The sequence below is a fragment of the Dermacentor andersoni genome, chromosome 7 (assembly GCF_023375885.2).
Source record: "Dermacentor andersoni chromosome 7, qqDerAnde1_hic_scaffold, whole genome shotgun sequence".
Classification (NCBI taxonomy): domain Eukaryota; kingdom Metazoa; phylum Arthropoda; class Arachnida; order Ixodida; family Ixodidae; genus Dermacentor; species Dermacentor andersoni.
The window spans coordinates 72298345-72316036 of record NC_092820.1 but is presented as its reverse complement, the minus strand read 5'-3'; positions in this window follow the sequence as shown (position 1 = coordinate 72316036).

The following is a 17692-nucleotide window of genomic DNA, read 5'->3' as shown; positions in this document are numbered from 1 at the left end:
GCCCTTACCTATAAGGCAGGCCCTTCAAAGTCGTAAGCGACCACCATGCCATGTGTTAACTGACCAATTTAAGAGACCCTTCAGAAAGCCTCGCACGTTGCAACCCAAGACTCCAGGAATTTGAGATAACGGTCGTCTGAAAGTCCGCGCGGAGGCACTCTTAATCCTGCTGCCTATCGCGCGCCCCAACGACATGCCATCGCAAGACGCAAGGATCACAAAGCCTTCCTGAATACAATAAGCGTGGGATACTTCGCAAAGCAGCAGCGAGCAGACCCACAACTAAAGAGCATGGTCAGGTACTTGGGAGGCTACACCGACCTTGTCTCTAGGGTATTTCGACATGGATTATCTTTGTTTTCTGTGCAAAACGACGTCCTCGTAAAGAACGTCTCACCATTTCGTGCCATCATTATTGTTGTGGGGACCCCAGCACTGCGTCCAGAAGTCCTGCATGCCCTACATCATTATCCGACTATTGAGCTATGACGGATACTACTCGCCGCGCCTGATTGACGACGTGGCCCAGTACGTCAGGGGGTGGCGAGACTGCCAGTGACGGAAGACACCGCAGATAAGACCAACGGGATTGCTTCAGCCAATCCAGCCACCTTGATGACAATTGCAGCAGATGAGAATGCACTTGTTTCTGGACCATTTCTGAAGTCAACATGCGAGAATATAAGCGGATCGCAGTGGGTACCAACTAAGTTACCGCCTACGCCGAAACGATGCCCTACCCAATGCTACCGTGGGCTAAGTTGCAAAATTGTTTGTCGAGAAAATTCTGTCACGACATCGTGTCCCAGAAGGGCTGGTCAGCGACAGAGGAAATCATTTTACGGCGGTGATTACTCAAGGCATCCTGCAAGATAGCTTGTGAAGTCACCGCAGCACAATCTCCTACCACCCGCAGACGACAGCCTTACCGAACGGCCTCACTGAATGAGACCCTGGGGTACATGTCATCCATGTAGGTCGAAGTCGATCACAAGACCTACATAACCTTCGCTTACAACACCGCGGTCTAAGAAAGAACACAGATCACTTCATTCAAGCTTCAATAGCGTGCTAACTTGTGCTAGTTGGTATACGTATTAAGAAAACGGGTAACAGCGCTGGACAATGGGACGTGACTGAGGCAGACGGAGGCTTCAGTTTGTATGTCCCAGTTATCTGTCTCAGTCTCCTGTCTGGCTCAGTTCCTCTGTGTCAGTCACGTACCATTGTCCAGAGCTGTTGCTCGTTTTCTGGGTCAAGCTTGACTAACAAAGCAACCCGGCGATGACTGTCGACGCCATCCTACTAAAGGTCACCGATGAAGACAAACAACCTTCAGCGCGCTGAAGAATAAGTCGCACGCCTGCGCATCAAGCACAAGGAAAGCACGGATAGAGAGGATTTCAATCTTCGACAACGCTACGTAGAGTAGCAGCCCGGTTGCCGTGTTTGGGTTTAGACTCCGATACGATGACGAGGACTTGGTGAGAAAATTTTGCGACCCAATTTACGACCCTAAACACCATCCGACTTACTGGCGAACTGGAATATGAGTAACTGCAAGACGGCATTTCGCAATCACAGCGGCGCCAAGCACGACCTAAAGTCGTCCGCGTGGTTCGCCTTAAGCCATTTAACCCACTGACGACCTTCGGGGCTTTCTTTCTTTGTGGATTTGGTGTTTTCTGCACTACGGGTACATTTTCCGCTCCGGTGTTTATTTGCAGGATCTGGACGATGTTCTTTAAGAGGGGGGCATGAACACGTGTACACGTTTATCTTTCAATGGTGACCACTTTTCAGCGACTAACAAATCTTAAGCATTCTCGCTCCGCGCAAGACACGGCTCCTTATATTAGGTGTTTCACTAATTCTCTATAGTTCTATCCGTTGTCTGTTCTCATCCGACCTTGTGTCATCTGATTGTATGCGCGACGGGAGTTGTCTAGTACTTTTGAAAAGGGACGCGGGCACTATCAACTACGCTGGTACTGTCAACGAATCATGTTTAGAAGCCATACAGTTTCCTACAATCGTTGAGCCACAATGGGAATGATGGGACGTACAAGAATTTCTCTGACATTACTGCTTGCGGATTAAGACGTTCTTATGGCTTTGTTTTTTACGCTTTATATGCCTCCATTGGCGTAAATTTTAGACCGATCTATGCACTTAGAAGTGCAGAAAACGCCGCGAGCACGCACAATCGCTAATAATTGCAACGATTGAAGGTTGTTCAGTTGGCCAAATCTAAACGCGCTAAGCGTGTCCAGGCACTGGCTTGCCTGCAATAAATTCATTAAGGTGTATCGTATTGCATGTCGATGCAAGAGTCCGTGGCGAGGTCTACTTCCGGCCACCGAGCATGATGGACCTACAATGAAGGGCTCCGTCGGAGCGGCTACAGCGTCAATGCCTGGTCTGGGAAACAAGGCTATTGCATCGGACAACGAATACCAGGTCGTAGTGCCTACTTTGCCTCGAGGTCGTTTTGTTTTAAACACCGTTTTGTTGCACGGGGACATCAGGCCCGCCCATACTGGGCGGAAGATTTTCTTGATGCGCTCTCTTCGATTTCGCTCCTGCCTGAAGTTATCGCCTTAGGAGTGTACCGCATGAGTCATGTGTCGGCGATTACATTCAAGGACGCCGACGCCGCGAAGAAGGTTCTCAACATCGGTGAGTTTAAAGTGAAAAATGGGAGAAGTCCCGTGATCGACCCTGCAAACCGGGACGTTCGAATAAAGCTGCAGTGGCTCCTTCATAGCGTACCAGACGAGGACTTGCGTCTTAGTCTTCTCGTCATTTGGGAAGGTGACAGACGTCTCAAGAGAGGTGTGGCGCGCACACGGTGTGTCTCATAAGGGGTCAACTACGAGGCTGGTGAGCCTGAAGTTGAACGCTGGCGTGAAGCTCGATGACCTGCAGCTCAAAGTGAACGTAGGTGGAGAGCTCGCGCTTGTGGTGGTGTCGGCCAGGCCACCACTGTGCCTTCGCCGCCGTGGCACAGGTCACATTCGGCGTGACTGTCAAATTTCACGGTGTGGTTCATGCCTTCACCTCGGGAACGACGAGGGCCAGTGTGCACGGACGTACGCCAGCATCACCGAGCCAGTGAGAAGTACTGAGACGTCAACACTCCTCATGGATGAGGCTGAGGCGAAGGAGGCATCGAAGGAAGCTATAAAAAATACTGGACCAGCGGTGCAGGAGACCACGTCGGCTGCTCGTCGGGCGCATCAATTGAACGCGCCACCCAAGGCTCGCGCATCTTCTGGACAGACGTCTCTACCTCCGGCAGAGGACGCCGAGGTGGCGTCGAAGAACGCAGTGGAAATGCGTGACGCGACTTTAAAGAACGCCATTCAACCGGTGGCGCAGCCTGTGCTCGTTTCCCCGGAAAGGTCCAGCCACATGGCCGGAATGCGGTCGCACGATGATGCCGTGAGAAAGGCGTCGCAACGGGATGAAATAGGTGATGGCGAGCCTCCTTTCAAAAGTAGCAGGAATGAGTCGAGCGTCCTAGAAACTGCGGCCGAACATTCCGGCCGAATCACGGTAGGCGGGGAGACCGCCTCCGTAATTCCGTGCTGTAGATCCCGAAATGGGGTGTGAGGGACTTGCGATGTTGTCGTGAGGGTAGACACCATAATATAGGTTTTTTTTTTCTCTCGATATGGGCGATCCGCCTTCCTGAAGCACTACGTGTAGCGACTCTGAATGTACGACTTTTTGAACAAGACGGCGACAGTTTTCACTTAGTCGCCTTCTCTTAGAGAACAATTACACGTAGTGGTAATCCAAGAAACCAAAATTGATAGCGAGGAAGACACTGATCGAATGGTGTCCACTTTCCGTCAGCAGTACGACGTTTGTGTGTCATTCTGTCGATACCACTGGTGGTTGTGCCCTTTTCATCCGTAATAGCGACGGTATAATTGTGCAGCCGTTCTTTTTGTGCAAAAGTCGACGCCTCCTGGTTGTTGATTTTTTTTCACTGTGGTCTGAATTTCCGTATCATTTGTGCGTATGCTCCAAATGTAGAGGCAGAGAGAAACCTGTTTTTGAGCATTTCCAGATGTATCTCGATGGTAAAAAAGTACTAGTTTTCTTGGGAGACTTCAATTCTGTTTGTCGTTCGGAAGACCATATAAAAGTTATGCCAGTGTGAGATCCGGAGCTCTTGAACGTAGTAGTTCACGACCACTACCTAGCAGGTATTGGAAGTGTCACAAATAGTTGGCGTCCGCAATTCACACATTTTCAAGGCTATAGCGAAGCACGATTGGACAGGCTGTGCGTATCGCTTGAACTTGTACCACTATGCACATCGTACGAGGTTAAACCGGTGCCTATCAATGACCACTCTGTAGTTATTGCAACCTGTGATAAAATAGTAAAAAAACGACTTTCAGTAGGAACATTGCAACCTAATGTGAAATTCATGGAGGATCAGGGTTTCGTTAAAAAGGAGTTACCCGCAGTGCAATGTTTAAGTGTCGGTCTAGAGTGGGAGGATTTTAAGCAGGTAGTAAAATACAAAGCCATAGAAAGAAGTAACACATTGCGGTATGAAGACAAATGAAACAAAACACTGCTTCGTGAGTAACGAATTTCTTACGGGTATAGAATGCTCCCAACCAGGTACTGACACTAATGAATTCAGAACCGCAAGAAGTCAGTTGGAGAAAATTGATGCAGAAAACTACAGAGCGGTGGTTATTCGGGCACGGGCCGAGAAGCTGTGGGCCAGTGAAAGGCCCACAAAGCATGCGTTACCGGAGGAAGATACGGCAAATAAGAAGCAGCAAAGTTATCAAACGCGTCGTCGCTGATCATTTCAAATAATTGCTAGGTCAACCGCGCGCCGTTATAGGGGGCTTTAAAGCAGAATTTCCGTCCTTAGTGCCAAAGCTGGATGAAGAAGAAAGAACGCCTCTGGAACAGCCGATTTTCGTGAAAGAAATGTAGGATGCAATAGGTGCACTACCTTTTGGCAAGGCACCCGGCCTTGACCCTAGGAGTAGCATTTTATAAAACATTCAAACCAATTCTTGCCCCGATTCTGCTCAACGTTATCGCCGGATCGTATCAGCAAAAAACATATACCCCTGTCTTTCCCGACTTCGTACATCGTTCTCTTCACAAAAACTGAGGCACCTAAAAAACGTCAGCTGGTGGGGTCTTACCGCCCTATAAGTCTAACCAACGTCGACTATAATATATTTATGAAGGTATTGGCGATAGGATGGCAGGGTGTTATAACGAGACTGGTTCATACGCATCATCATCATTATCAGCCTGGTTACGGCCACTGCAGGGCAAAGGCCTCAACCCATATTTCTCTAACTAGGTGGTCATATACTCCAACTAGTTAGGTGGTCATGTACTAAATGTGGCCATGTCGTCCCTGCAATCTTCTTAATCTCATCCGCCCACCTAACTTTCTGCCGCTCCTTGCTACGCTTCCCTTCCCTTGGAATCAGGTCCGTAACCCTTAATGACCATCGGTTATCTTCCCTCCTCATTACATGTCCTGTCCATGCCCATTTTTTTTTCTTGATTTCAACTAAGATGTCATTACCTCGTGTTTGCTCCCTCACCCAATGTGTTCTTTTCTTATCCCTTAAAGTTACACCCATCATTCTTCTTTCCATAGCTCGTTGCGTCGTCCTCAATTTAAGTAGAACCCTTTTCGTAAGCCTTCAGGTTTCTGCCCCGTAGGTGAGTATTGGTAAGACACAGCTGTTATACACTTTTCTCTTTAGGGATAATGGCAACCTGATGTTCATGATCTGAGAATGCCTACCAAACGCACCCCAGCCCATTCTTATTTTTCTGATTATTTCCGTCTTATGATCCCGCTCCGCGGTCACTACATGCCCTAAGTAGATGTGTTCCCTTACCACTTCCAGTGCCTCGCTACCTATCGTAAACTGCTGTTCTGCTCCGAGGCTGTTAAACATTAGTTCTCTGCAGAATAATTTTTAGACCCACCCTTCTGCTTTGCCTCTCCAGGTCAGTGAGCATGCATTCCAATTGGTCTTCTGAGTTATTAAGCAAGGCAATATCATCAGCGAATTGCAAGTTACTAAGGTATTCTCCATTAACCCTTATCCCCAATTCCTCCCAAATCAGCTCTCGGAATACCTCTTGTAAGTACGCTGTGAGAATACCTCCTGTAAACACTCTGTGAATAGCATTGGAGAGATTGTATCTCACTGCCTGACGCCCTTCTTTAATGGGATTTTGTTGCTTTCTTTATGGAGGACAACGCTGGCTGTGGAGCCACTCTAGATATATTTCAGTATGTTTAGATACGGCTCGTCTACACCCTGATTGCGCAATGCCTCCATGACTGCTGAGGTTTTCACTGAATCAAACGCTTTGTCGTAATCAATGAAAGCTATATATAGGGGTTGGTTATATTCCGCACATTTCTCTATCACCTGATTGATAGTGTGAATATGGTCTATAGTTGAGTAGCCTTTACCAAATCCTGCCGGGTGTTCTGGTTGACAGCAGCCTAAGGTCTCCCTTATTCTATTTGTAATTACCTTTGTAAATACTGTGTAGGCAACGGACAGTAAGTTGAGCGGTCTATAATTTTTCAAGTCCATGGCGTCCCCTTTTTTAAGGATTCAGATTACGTTGGCGTCCTTTCATGATTCCGGTACGCTCGAGGTCATGAGGCATCGCGTGTACAGGATGGCCAGTTTATCTAGAACAATCTGCCGACCATTGAACAAATCTGCCGTTACCTGATCCTCCCCAGCTGCCTTCCCCCTTTGCCTAGCTCCGTAGGCTTTCTTTACTTCTTCCGGCGTTACCTGTGGGGTGTCAAATACCTCTAGACTATTTCCTCTTCCATTATCTTCCTGGGTGCCACTGGTTGTCTATAAATCTCTATAGAACTCCTCAGCTACATTAACTATCTTATGCATATTAGGAATGCTATTGCCGGCTTTGTCTCCTAACGCATACATCTGATTCTTGCGTATTCTTTGCTTTTTCTTCCCTGCTTTTAGGCTTCCTGCGTTCCAGAGAGAATGCTCAATTCTATCCATATTATACATCATTGTGTCAGCTATCTTACGCTTGTAGGTCTTACGTATGTCAAACCGTGGAGCACGGGAGATGTCCTCAAAGTGTTAAAAGAATGTCAGTACACTGTTCGGTAATTTTTTCCCTTTACCTGCACACTAATCCATTATCAGTTAAAACATGCATGCATAACAACGGTATTTTTGTCCCGTGGTCCAATAACAGCTTCTTATGCTAGAAACCTGAAGCGATAGAGCATGCATTTCTAGATTGCTGGGATGCCATGTTTTTTTGTGATGTGCTACAAAGGATGGTGAAGAAACAGATACCTTTAGATGCACATGGAATAAGGTTCCTACCGGTAGCATCAGAGGGTTTTCTGTATAACGCAATAATGCTCCTGGTCCTCAACTGTTTGTGGAATGCTAGAACGCAGTTTAAGAATGCTGATGTCAATTCGCGACCTGCACGCGAACACTTCATTGAAGCTGTAGTATGGTTTAGGGTTATCCGTCGGGCACTCCCTGAACAGGCAATATGGATTGACATACCAGATAAATTGGCAGCATTGATAAAATTTTAATATGTCATGCCAGCAAGATACTTGTTAACATGTTTTATATTTATGTATTGTTTGTGTATGTCAAAGGCGGCAATAAAGAAAAAAAAGCATCCTTGGCGAAATGGTTTGAATATGGGGCTTCTGTGCTAGAAGTCCTGTTTTCGAATGATGCCGCCGGACAATTTTCGATTATTTCTTACGCAGTACATTGCTGAAAATTACGAGCTTACAAAGTCACGAAGTGGCTTCAAGCCAGAAGGACGAAGTTTAGGCCAATCCATGTAGTTGCCTTAACTTCCACGCTGGCGCAACCGCTCCGACTGCAGCTTCCGTACACACTAGTGCCAGAGTTTCTTCTAGTAATAATTATTTTATGAAAGCCTGTGATAAAAGTAGACGTACTGGACTACCTCACTCATCAGATTTTCGACTACTGTTGATTGCACTCGCCGCTATTGTTGTGCTATGAATTACCACTTGGTTTTGCGGGGAACATGTTCGCCCACTAAAGAGTTTGCTTTTATACACTGCGTTAGCTGCTGTGTTGTTCACCGTCGGTTCGACTCGACAATGTGCATGCATATATATATATACATATATATATATATATATATATATATATATATATATATATATATATATATATATATATATATACATACATATTGTTTGCTTGTTTTATGTCCACTGCAGGATGAAGGCGTGTTCCTGCGATCCCCAAATACCCCTTTCCTGCACCTACCGATTCCAACAAGCGCTCGCGAATTTCCTAATTTCATCACTCCACCTAGTCTTCTGCCGTCCTCGACTGCGTTTCCCTTCTCTTGGTATCCATTCTGCAACACTAATGACCCAACGTTTATCTAACCGGCGCATTACATGACCTGCCCAGCTCCATTTATTTCTGTTGATGTCGATTAGAATATCGTGTATACCCGTTTGCTCTGTGATCCAAACCACTCTCTTTATGTCTCTGAACATTATGCCTAGAAATCTTCGTTCGATCGCTCCTTGCGCGCTTATATCTATACATGAATGAATCTATGCGAAGAAAGCAAACCAACGAGGGGCCCAAATATTACATCACAACAAGTTAACAAACATGACACGACGGACAGCGTTGAAGAAATTATTTGTAGTTCTTATTCGGAAAAAGAAACTTTTAAGTAAATGGACGAATATGATGAAAAACAACTGGCCTTAAGTGGAATACGAACCTACGTCTTCGCGCTATGCGTGCAATGCTGTTACCAACCGAGCTTCAGCGGCGCACTTCAGGGGTATTCATGTTCATCTACTAGAACTAACGCTGGGAGTTTAGCCCACGCCGCCACTCACGGCTTTAGGGGTGGATCTCCAAGATTCACTCTGTCATAGGCGCCACGTCTGTTACAACACTACATTACGTGATACCTACTCACAATTAACGCTGTCATGTGTACTACGGACAGACTACTGTGTACTCGTACGTGTCGTGGTGACTCAACGAGCAAGGTGTTGCGCTACTGTTCACGAGGCCGCTGGAATTGCGCTCAGCAGTCTTTACCTGCACTAACTTACCGTGGAGAGAAGAATCGATAGGGTATATCAGGTGAAATAATTTCAAAGCGAAGGTTTCTTTGCCTACCATCCCAGGTTTGGCATGACTGCTGCGGCTGCGATCCGCTATTAGGCCGACAAAGTAGTACCAGTAAGCAAACCACTGTTCTACGTAGTAAAAAATAAGTTCGAGCACAAATCCGTTAGAATGCTATCGGCTGATGGGCGTGTTACAACACACCGAACTTTTAACTCCATTGGGGTGCATGTTGAACCTATTATTCATTTTGCCGAATTTTCTTTCAGTAAGTCATTCAGAATAATGCAGTGAGGCTTTGTCTGTTCTTGGCGAATCCTGCAAAATCGGCATGTGCCGCTGTAACACAGGAGGTAGAGAATCCCATAACGTAGCTTGTTACGTGTCGTACTGCCCTCTGATATGGCTGTCATCGCCATTCTTTCATCTGCAAACATCATACATCGCTTTTCTTCACATGACAACACTGTGCACGTGACTCGTTTACGAAACAGGTGAAGCAGCGCGCTTGGAAAGTAGACATTCACACAAGCATGAATCATTTCGGCCTAACGGTAAACCATGTAGTGCTTCCCCGTGCAAATTCAATAAGAATATAGCTGGGACTTTTGTAGTGAATACATATATATTCAATAGGTTTGTACGGTGCACAGGGATGAAAATAAGCACAGCTGGATGCGTCGCGGTTAATTAGACACCATTGTAGTTACTCGCTCTGTTAACCTTTCGTTGACGTAGAGCCGAACAGGATCGCTGGGTATACACATGGTTTACCTTTTTATTCATAATTTCAATTAGCATATTATGGTTTACGGAAGATGTCGTATTCTTCGAAGATTTCCTCAGAAATATCGCACGCCATGTCCGATTGAGTACGTAGATCATGTCAATTAGCGATAACTGCTGTAACAAGTGCGATAGCTGCACGGACGTACTTTAAAAATAATATCTGATCTAGGTTGCTTTGTACACGCCTTTGGTCTTTTTTTGACAGACAGTGTGTGTTAGTATCATAAAAATAAATAATTTTTTATCTTCTTCAATCATTAAGCACGGGCAAGTAATGCTACATTCTGTAAGCGGTGATCAAATTATAAATAGTAGCAACATAAATACTAAGGTCTGTAAATTTGTACATGAAATTGAGAACCATTATTTTGTCCTGAAAACAACTTCCTTGCCCGTGCGGCGCTTCTATGGATTGACATCGTGCGAATTATATCTTGGCAAATTAGGTGTATTGCAGAATCACGGAGGAATATTGTGGAACAAAATCATGTTTTTAAAAGCGTTTACGATGCGTTAAACAGGTGAACATCCTTTATTTATATTGCTACTTCTTCTTCATCACTTGGCGTTGCAAAACGTTTGCGCCGTGCCGCTGTTTGACGTCCCAGGAATTGACCGGAATGATCAGCTGTGCAGTAAAAGAAGTACTTATAGAGTGATGCCAGCTATCATAGGCGTTTCCAAAACATGCGGAAAAAATTATCTTTATTACGCTGAATGTGGTTTTCAGTGCGACAAAATCCAGAAAGTCATAATACAAGCGCTCCACTCGCAAGTTAATTTTGATGAGAATCGCGCATGCATGCAATATTGGTAATCATAACTATAATATTGTTACGGAAGGGTGAAAGAAGACATAGGCAGAAGAAGATTGCGAGACGCTGGCTGCTGCGTGTTGCTGGTGGTCAGCCATCTTGTCTACGCTGACTCATCCTGTATTAATATTGTAAATACAGTCTTTATATGGTCCTAACATGTCCGTAACATATCGAATGAAAATAAAGATAAAAGCTGCATGAAAGGACATGTGAAAAAAAAATGCGCTTAGCAGAAAAATTACATTCGCTCACGTTATGTGACGCACCATGTACAGGTGGTGACGATTCCATAATGCAAGAGCTTTAAGAAGAGATAACGCCGCCACATTTTTACCAAAGGAGCATTAATTTGTCATGAATATGCCGCACCGGGGTGCTCAAAAAGTCCTTATTTAGTAACACGTAGGGACAGGTTGGTCAATAAATGAATAGAAGTCACGCCGTCATCTTTCAAGAGCGTGTTGTACAGTTAAAAATTTTAATATTGCTGCTAGGTGTGTCGCGGAAGTTCATATCGCCATTGAAAACATAACTTGTCTTGTAAAACATCTCAAAGCAGTTTTAAAAGACTACCATGCTACTAGCAAGATGTCCTACATGCCAATTCGGCGGTCCTTACCCGGCCTTGATGACCGCTGGAAGACGCTTTAGCACGTCTGGCAAAGTTATCACAACACAGGAACAATATGTGTTAGAAATATTGTGCATACAACTAGAAGGCGTCTGTTACATGTTATTAGGTAATGGCCAAGGTTTCTCGCACATCTTGTCAATCTATGACAGCCAGACGATTGTGTGTTGAGGAGGTAATTCTGTGCTGGTATGCTCTTTGCGTTCTGCTCCGACAGTGTTGAGATGAAATAGATGTTCGAATGTACAACATTTTGACGGAGCACACAGAAGGTAAACAAACACAACGAAGCGCTACTTGCAACTGTCGATTTATTCCCCTTATCAGAGGAAGATATACATGGATATATTGAAAGGGGCAGAGCAACAAAAACACTAGAAACATTTTCACATAAAGGACCGTCCCCAATTACCAAGCCGGCTTTGTCAGATGATCCGTCTGCTGCGCTCGACAACGCAATAAAAACGGAAAATCAGGGTATAACATTTCATATTAGGGTGCCAGCAAATAAATTTATTTGCCACTGAGGAAAACAGACGGTGGGCTTACGCACATCCCATGCGCGCAATTTCGGTGACATCGATAACGCTATACGAACACAATGGTATACCAACACTCGCAACTTTCAACCTTAGCAAGCTTACAATGAAAACAGGCTTTAAGCTGTCGAGTTTATACGTCGTGGCAAGACCAGACTAATCGAACAACCCTTCCTTTAGGCTCAGTTTATCGAAGGCATTTCCTTCGGAGTGCCCCTCGCAGGTGTCCACTTGTGCTGAACCGGTTTGAACTGCCATCTATCGGGATGGCCCACGTGGCTATCCGGCAGTCCGCTCTTGCTCCACTGGAACGTTGGTACGTTTCCCCAGGTAGGTCCACTTACTGCGACGTACTCTAATGACGCCACTAGCTCTTGGTTTGCAACCTGCGTGAACAAAAGCGGTAAGCTCAAACAAAATCGGCTTAATGACTTGTCATACTGCAGGCGGGCACCGAGAAAGGCACACGCGGAAGATAGAATGCACGCAGACGATCAGCGAGAGTGTAGTGGTGGAAAGGGATCCTGTTCCTGAGAACCGTAATATCACCGGTGCTCACAATATCGGTAGGCGTTATTAAGCATATAAAAAAAAAAGATCAGAATGTCACACGAGCACCCCTTTTCAACCATGCGAACAAGGCGGGCCATTTTGGGGGAGCTCTATAGCGGTCGAAAACTACTATCCGAAGTTAACGTTAGAGTCCACATAAAAATTAGCATTTTCCCCTGAAGGGCGAAGCACTGACTGCGACAGCAAGGTTAACCGTTGCGCGGGACTTTGTCGGACGCTGTTGAACGAATACGCTGGTCAGAATAACGCGGACGCGATCACATGGGCGCGCCAAACTGAAGCGAAGCTGATAACGAAACACGTATCAATGTAAACAATGGATACGTTGCTGCTAGGAAAGATTCAGCGGAAAAATTTAATTATGGGGCTTTACGCGCCAAAACTACTTTCTGATTATGAGGCACGCCGTAGTGGAGGACTCCGGAAATTTCGACCACCTGGGGTTCTTTAACGTGCACCTAAATCTAAATACACGGGTGTTTTCGCATTTCCCCCCATCGAAATGCGGCCGCCGTGGCCGGGATTCGATCCCGCAACCTCGTGCTCAGCAGCCTAACACCATAGCCACTGAGCAACCACGGCGGGTTGATTCAGCGGAACACATAGCACTAGTTACAGGTCGAATAATCTTGCCAACGTGATTCCAAATGGCATCTAACATTAAATTGCAGAGCTTTTCAAGAAAGTCTACGCAATTGCTCTGAAGAGTTATATGCACCTCTTCACTTGTAGGATACACGAACTTCCTTTGAGAAAAAAAATCTGCTTCGCCAAATCATGAATACTTCACGGGGCAGACGGCAACACTATTCCAAAAGTAAGTATTATTGTAACGCCAGCATCGGATCCAGCAATCAAGAAGTGGAGGAGAATGTGACTCGTGAGTACGTGCAATGGTTCGAGATTCGGCTGGCCGCCATTGGGCGCGGCCGGTCAGGACCGAGGCCTGCTATCGTGGACTGAGGGAAGCACCGTTCCCACATTGGCGCCCAACGTGGCACACCGGCTTCCTTGTAGGACGGACCATGATCGTCGGGAACGTGGGCGGTGCCATTTCTACGTCCAGTAGCGACGCCTGCCTGGCATGGTGTGTGACGATCTCCGCGGTGCCAGGTACAGCTCTGGCTTTCGCTGAGGAGCGTTTCCGCCGGCTGCTCCTCTTTCAGCGTCATATGGTGTCGCATGGTACACGGGCGAGGAGCTGTCTCCAACGCGCTGCTGAGGCTCCCCGCGCCACCGTTGGAGGAGGGACCTACCGGCGTGGTTACTTCATGCAGACGACAAGTTGTAGCGTGGGGACCACACTTTGGTGCGCCAAACCTGGCGGCACGGCCGCGTCCAGTGACGCGGAGACGTTGGTGAGTGACGACGACTGCACTGTTGACAGTGACGGAGCTGCCAACGCACGCACATACAAGTTGTCGAAAAAAACACCTCGGAAGAACCGCTCGTAGTGTGGCGAAGCCGGGAACAAGAGCGACGCGTCGTCCTCGCCCGAGACCGAGAGGGCGAAGTCGCGGACTCTGGCGGCGATTTCTCGGCGCAAGCCAGCGGCAGCGGCAGCGAAAACGACAATGCCGATGATTCCGAAGAAGTGGAGTTCAACTACGGCTACGACGACAAAGTCATTTGCGCTTGAGGTCAATTCGGAATGGTAGTGGAAGTAACACCATTCGAGCGATGATGATCATCTGAGATCGCCGCCGTCTGTTGACTGAGTGGTGCGGTGCCATGTGGTTTTTGTGCGGTGGAATGCCACCGAGCGAGCGGCTGCTTCCTCCTGCGATCTGCTGCGTGTACTCCTAAGAACGAAGTCGAGGAAGAAGACCCGATCAGGTGGGCGTCCGGGAATGGTTTACGGCCTTCTGGTTCCTGGAAGACCTCGAGGATTCGGAGGCTCCACCACCTGGTCTGCAGCATCTTCGCGAAGCGTGCGTCCGGTAAGCCAGACAGGCTTAGGGCTTTCGGATTGCTTAAACACCTTGGTGACTAAGACCTTGCCTGCTCCGCCGATCTTGGTTGGGTGTAGCAGTCTGCAAGGTTCTCCCACCGCCAGCAGCGGTGCCGTCGCTGCAAGCCGCTGTGGGTCAGTGCCATCATCGCCTTCGGAGAGGGAGGGGCAGTATGGAAAATCCGGCATCGGAGCCAGCAGTCGAAGAATTGGAGGACAAAGTAACTATTGGGCCCGTACGGTGGTTCGAGGCCTTGCTGGGCACTCGTGGGCGTGGCCGCTAAAGACTGGAGCCTGTTGGCGCGGATTGCCCATATGCGAACACGACCGGCGTCTGTAGCAGCGAAACACCGCCTAAATTCCCAATAGGCTGCGAAGCCAGGTCACGTGCACGCCTCGACGGAGCAGAGTTGGCGAGAGAGAATACGTCCTGCAGCGCTTGAGAGCCAGGTGTTCCAGAGTAGGAGAGGGCACGGTTGCGACGCCAGGTCAACCTCGCTCTCCGAACCCTTTATTTTACTCACGTTTGTTGTCAGCGCAAGCTCACGCCTGTGTTATAACTACGCCTCGTTATACGCTATAAAGAATTCAATGTATAAAGAATAGAATAAAATCGAAAGGATAACGTCGGCTGCCATGAGCTTCGAACCTATGACCCCATGCTCAAGAGCACATTGGGTTTACAGTGGCATACCTGCGCCCTCATGATAGGGAACCTATGTACTCCACTTTATGACGTCATCCTATGTGGGCCGAAATGTCCATCGTTAAGTGCGGCGTGATGAAAGCGGTGGTCAAAATCGCTGCGGCTTACTCGGGGGCGTCCCTGTTGAGACATTTTTAGTCATTTGATTTCTTTTCTTGCGTTTGTGTGGTGATATTTTGTTTGTATCGTGAATGGAGATACTCTAGATGCTCTCGCATAAGAACGGAACGGCACTTCCCTCAGCCGATAGCCTCCTGGCGCGCCGAGATTCTCCTGAAATTTACGACGTTGGCAGGTGTTGCCGTGGGGGGACGTCTCGGCGAGGGAGGCGGGGCTGTGGGAAGCTGGGGGAGCGGACGGAGGCAGAACGATTCAAAGGAGATGGTGCCCCACGTCTGCTGCTCGACCGTGAAATTTGTGTCGCAACAGGGATCGCTCGACCGCACGCAGGAAAAAGGAAATTGTTGCTGACAAACTTCATCCAGGAGCTCAAGCTCGTCAACAACGGTACGACGATCGCATAATTGAAGGAAATTTTGGAAAGCAGCTATGCGTTTGTCCTCTCGCATTCTGCTGCATCTATCCCGACGCCCGTAGTTCCCGAACCAGGCTTCGACATAAGTCCAAGTCTTCGCTTGTTTAAACGGCAACAGCTCAAAAGTCTGCTCCGAAGATACGAAGACTGCTTTTCGACGTCATCGAGGATTCAACAAACACCAGTCGCAAAGCATCGCATAATATGCGAAGAGTGCGCTCGACCACTCCGCCACAGCCCTTACTGAGTTTCGAAGCGAGAATGTGAAGTTATTAGGCAACAAGTCGACGAAATGCTCCACGACGACATCATCCAGCCGTCTAAAAGCACGTGGGCATCTCCTGTAGTCCTCCTGTAGTCCAGTAGTCCTCGTGTAGTCCTCGGAACCCTACATTTCTTCGCAGATAATCGTTGACTGAACAAGATCACGAAGAAGGACGTATAACACCTCCCACGGATAGACGACGCATTGCATCGCCTCTGTAACGCTAAATACTTCTCGTCGATGGACCTCAAGTCCTGTCGTACGTAACCTTTACTTACAACACGGCGCTGCAAGAAACAACACACATCACGCCGTTCAAGCTGGGTTACGGTAGGAATGCGACGACGAGGCTCGACGCTATGCTGCCGCACGTCACTGACGAAGAGAATGAAGTCGCTACCTATCTCCAGCGCGACGAGTAAGCCCGACAGCTCGCCCGCCTACGGATCAAGAACCAGCAGCGCCCGGACAGCCGACCCTACAATCGCTGACGACACTACGTAGAGTACAAGCCTGGTGACCGTGTTTGGGTTTGGACACCGATACGCCGACGAGGACTCAGTGAGAAACTATTGGGACGCTATTTTGGCCCCACATGATCATCCAAGGTATTGGCGCACTGGACTATGAGGTCGTGTAAGATGGCATTTCGCATCAACAGCGGCACCGCGCACGATCTGAAGTGGTCCATGTGGTGCGTCTTAAGCCCTTTTACGCACGCTGACGAACTTCGTTATTTTATTGTTTCTCTGCTGCGGGTGTTTTTTGTTTATGACTTTCGTTTGTTTGCAGCATCGGGTCGATGCTTTTTACGAGGGGGGTATTGACACGTGTCCTTGTTCATCGGGCGACCACGTTTCTCCGCCTAACCAATGTTACCGCACAGCGCAGGACGCGCCTGCATGTGTCGGGAGTTTCTGGAATGTTATAGATGGTTCTATCCGTTGTGTATCCGAACCTTGTGTAATCTGACATCATGTATGCACGACGCGAATAGTGTAGAACCTTGTGGAAGACACACGGGTCCCAGCGATTACTCTGGAACATTCGCCGACTGATGTATAAAAGCCGACGCGCTTGACCCGCTGATCAGATTTCCGACGATCGCTGACTGTATCCGCTGCTATCGCTGTGCTTTAAGTGTAACTTGCTTTTGAAGGCAGGAGTTCGCCCAATAACGATTTAGTTTCGCCATTTATAATTCTGCCGATGTATTATTTAACGTCACTACTACGTGAGAGTATGTATTGCTACGTAGCAATAACCATCGTAATACGATGGTTTGCATAGTAAACCATCGCAGCTAACTGCCTTATTGGCCTCAAGGCGACCAGTGCCAGCTCTGTGAATGCACTCTGGTGACTTCCGCTAGAAAGCGTAACTTTGTCGTCTGCTAGGCCGCGGTAGACACGCCTGGATATTTGTTACTTTGCTTGTGTTCCAAAGACGTATTTGTGTAGCACCATGCTCTGCAGTTACTACTTGTATTTTAATGCAAAAGCATTGTATGCCCCATTAGGCAAAAATCCATCGTCGTGACCGAAAAATGGTACCAAAATGGGCAACGCTGGAAAGAGTAAAAACACGCGAGAAATGCTATGGTTTACGTAAAATTGATCAGGGAGATTCCTGGTAACCAAGTAAATGAACGGCTTCGTAAATAAAATTTGGTAAATTTCCGTATGGGTGGGAACCGAGCCCGG